Here is a 5,181-nt window from a genome sequence, read left to right as displayed (position 1 = left end):
GATTTGAAGGTGATGAATGAATAGTTAACAAGCAGGTGTGTCATTATTATCTGTTTATCTGTCTCTTTTAATTATTTTATCTCGTCCATAGTACTGAAGTGATCACAGTATATCATATATTCGTCTTTCATAATGTAATGTGATTTGAAGGTGATGAATGAATAGTTAACAAGGTAGGTACGTGCGTCATTATTATGTTTATCTGTCTCTTTAATTATTTTATCGTATTGCTTTTCTCGCCCAAAGTGTTGAATGTGATTACAGTGTGTCATATATTCGTGCCTTTCATAATATAATGTGATAGGAGAGTGATGAGTGAATAATTAACAAGGCAGGTATGTCATTATTATCTGTTAAAATAATAATACCTCTCCATCTTTATTATGTTATTTATTATTTTCCTCGTGCAGAAGTATTGAAGTGAATCGTTTATGTCATACTTTTCATCTTTTTCTTCCTAACCTGTGATGAGAAGGCAATGATGAAACATAACAAGGTAGGTAGGCAGCTTGTCACCACCCATTAATCTACTTACTGTTACTGTTTTGTCACATTGTTTTTTTTCATCCACAAAGTATTGAAATGAAGTTACTTTGTGTAATACGTAGATTTATATTCACGGACGGCTACATATTCTCGTGTTTCCAGGCGAGATGGGAAGGATAACGAGAAAAATATAGACAATCACGATTTTCCTCCCTTTTTTATTCGCTACGTCTCGGAAAAAAAAAAAAAACCCATCCATAAACTGATGCGTCTATGTTTCTTTTGTAACCACGTTGCTTATATTATGTTCCCCATGTGTAATTGCAAAGGGAAGGACAAGGAGACATAACGAGGCTAATGCAACGGTGGTTAAGCCATTGATGACACCTCGTATAGATAGAGGAGAAGGTCTAATGTATTTTTCTCCTGCATATCTCCATTCCTGAACAAATAAGTGAAGTTAGTTGTATATATTTCCAGCATACGGAGGAGGAATGACTGAATTTTAAAAGCATAGGTGGGGCGTGGCTTCAGGGTCGGGGATCTGCCAGTTGGTCAGACCATGTCAGTCAGCCGGGCAGTGCGTCTCAAGCCATCGTAGGGAAAGGAAGTACGCCGCCTTGCCTCGCCTTGCCTCGCCTTGCCTCGCCTCGCCTTGCTGCTGTTGGTGGTAAGTTAAAGTATCTGTGTTTTATGCTTGGTATTAAGTGTTTGTATTGCGGTGTGTCGTCAGTTCAGGTGTATATAGAGATCAAATGTGTATTTCGTAAGCGTTATCAGTGTTAGTGCGCTAATGATCCATTTGAGCGGTTAATGAGGGGTGATTAAATGTTATGGCAGGTGTCGCTCCGGCTTCACCCCCAACTCGGACCATCGCCAACTCGGGACCATCACCAACTCGGCCCTGGTCTATACTAACTCAGACCACGATAACCAACTCGGACCACTATATGCCAACTCGGACCACCAACTTGGACCATGTTTAAAAGTTAAATAATAATTCAGCAGCTCAAAATTGACTTTTATTTCACGATAAAATACAATTAAAATTATGCTCTAAAAACATGCAAAAGTCAGTAAAATATAATTAAAATTTTAGTCTAAAAAACATGCAAAAGTCAGTTTAAAAAATAAAACTAGAGTATTTCATGAAAAATCAAGACCTTACATATTCACAGCAATATGATGAGAGGCAGCTTTCAGTAAGCTTTTTGCTGTCCTAGTGCCCAGAGAAAATTCCTCCCAAAGCATGACTAGTCGTCCATGTTGTTTTGTATATTTATTTTTTTGGTGACGCAACACCTTCCATCATTAAAAAAAAAAAATATATATATATATATATATATATATATATATATATATATATATATATATATATATATATATATATATATATATATATATATATATATATATATATATATATATATATATATAATTATTTATATATATATATATATATATATATATATATATATATATATATATATATATATTTATATATATATTTATATTTATATATATATATTTATATTTATATATATATATATATATATATATTTATATATATATATATATATATATATATATATATATATATATATATATATATATATATATATATATATATATATATTTATATATATATATATATATATATATATATATATATATATATATATATATATATATATATATATATATATATATATATATATATATATATATATATATATATATATATATATATATATATATATATATATATATATATATATATATATATATATATATATATATATATATATATATATATATATATATATATATATATATATATATATATATATATATATATATATATATATATATATATATATATATATATATATATATATATATATATATATATATATATATATATATATATATATATATATATATATATATATATATATATATATATATATATATATATATATATATATATATATATATATATATATATATATATATATATATATATATATATATATATATATATATATATATATATATATATATATATATATATATATATATATATATATATATATATATATATATATATATATATATATATATATATATATATATATATATATATATATATATATATATATATATATATATATATATATATATATAATATATATATATATATATATATATATATATATATATATATATATATATATATATATATATATATATATATATATATATATATATATATATATATATATATATATATATATATTTTTTTTTTTTTTTTTTTTTTTTTTTTTTTTGTGTGAATTTCTCTGGCTACAGTCGTGAGTACAGACACTTAGTGGTACACCACACCAATATTAAATAAAACACTTGTGGTAACGCAAACACTGTTAGGGTTCATGTATAACTTACCTATTTCACAGTGATGTTACTTATGTGGAATTAAAATAATTTAGTCTGCCTCTTAAACACCGTTTTCTTTTTTCTGCTGGACAGAGCTCTCGCTCCCGATTTCTTTTAAGTGTTCAGGGATAACTAGGATAATTCCATTTGTCCCTAAACCTTCAATTCTGTTAAAATTTTCACACTTCTCACAATATTAACCATTCATCTTTTTTAAGAGTGGAAACGCCTTTGGACGATGGAAACGTGATGTAAGTGTGTAATTAATACCTAATTAAGATAGTAATAATACCACATTTATGGCTAAAGCTGAGAAGTTAGCTGAAATTTACGAACTGGAGTGTCATTTCTAAGCGGAAAATAGTGATACTAGATCATCAGAAGCATTATCAACGGAACCAAAAGCCACTACAGTGGAAAATACCGTGCCTCATGAGGACGGAAACGTGTTGATTACAAGATCAGGGAACAAATACCCATCATTATCAGCAGCAACCATGGCTAATGCTAAGGCTTCTGCTTCAGCCTCTGCTGGCTCTCCTCATGCCTTGCATGCATCTACTACACTTAAGGTACTTCCTATTCCTGAAACAATATCAGCATTTCGCGGAGAAAACCCGCAAGAAAGGGCTCATGATTTCATTCGTTTGTGTGAGGATGTTATGACAAGATCAAATACTATCACCGATGAAGACAACATCTCTTTCGTCAGATCTAAATTGGCTGGAGAAGCTGCACACATGATGAATACCAGCGCTTTCAGTCCGCTTGAAATAGGGACTTGTTATGCAAATTTCAAGAAAAATTTCTTGAACATTTTTGGGGGTAAGAGTCAAACTGACATGGTACTAGCCTCCAAGGTGGGTCTTAGATTTGCAGCTGAAATTAACTCTCTTCACGAAATGAAAGCCTTAATCCCTACACACCAGTTCGTAACGGACTTCATGGATGTCTTACGACTTAACAACTGGTTCCAAGGAAACAGTATGACAGAAACAGATTTCAGAAGACTTCTGGAATTCATCTTTTACATATCATTGGTGAATGGGGAAGTGAAGAAAACCGCAAGTCATTTCAGTTTTAAACCGGGAGACACAGTAGCTGACCTTGCAGTCCTGATTCGAGAGAAAAGAGGGCTACCTGGTACCTCTCCGGAAACTCAAACCTCACTGGTTGCTCCACTCATGGATGACGACCAATCTCAACCTTGTGCGGCAGCCATGGCAAATCCTGGAAATGTCTGTTCGTACTGCCATAAAATAGGTCATGTAGAAAAAAGATGTTATAAGAAACAAAAGGACCAGAAATTGGCAGCAAATAAATCCGACTTGGAGAACAAAACAAAAGGGGGTAATCTCTCTCTGTTAGACCAAAACCAGGTGCATCGCCCCACGTGAAAACTGGTAGGACAAGATCCTACAGGGACGTCGCTACCCAATACTGCCTCATACATGGCCAGTGTAAACACTCATCAGAGCAATGTAAAGATATAATCAATATGAGAATTGAAAAACAGGCCAGAGCTAACCTGAACAGTACAAGGCAGTCGGGAAAAGACCAGTGCACAGTAGTAAACAAACCCGACTAAAACATCTAAATGCGCAAGACGCTGAGGCAGCAAATTCTTCTGACATGTCAGTGCATTCAACCATAAATGCTGCCAACAACCAAACAGACATAATGGCATTACCAACTAGGGTAGGTAAGCATCGCTTATCTTTGGCTGTAGACACTGGAGCCACAGTAAACGTGATCTCTGAAGAATCTTACAAGATTCTGAAACGGAATTCACGCGGTGGTAAATGGATGATCCGTCCAAGTGACTTGAATCTTTCTGGTGTCACAGGGTCAGCCCTGAAAATCTTAGGAAAAATTTCCTTACCAATAAGTCTATCTAAGAATACTCGACTTGTTCAAACTGATTTCTATGTAGTCAATAACTTTAAACTTCCTTCTGACGGCTTGTTAGGGCTAAGAGCCATGAAGTCTTACCAGATAGTAATCTATCCAAAGCAAAATACAGTCATGTACTGCGGACGACATCTGGAAGGGATGAAACATCCTGCACCTTTGGTTTCCAGGCAACCCAGAAACGGTTCTTTATCACGGAAGGGACAAAGATCCAATGGGGAGCCTCAAACGATTCCATCTGTCCGGTCTCCTATGAGAGATAAGGATATAACAGAAGCATGGAGGGAAGCAAAAGCAATTGTCAATGCCAGTTATGACATTCCTGCTCGTGTGGCAAAACGGATTACA

The sequence above is a fragment of the Scylla paramamosain genome, chromosome 23 (assembly GCF_035594125.1).
Source record: "Scylla paramamosain isolate STU-SP2022 chromosome 23, ASM3559412v1, whole genome shotgun sequence".
Lineage (NCBI taxonomy): Eukaryota > Metazoa > Arthropoda > Malacostraca > Decapoda > Portunidae > Scylla > Scylla paramamosain.
This window is presented reverse-complemented; position numbering follows the sequence as displayed.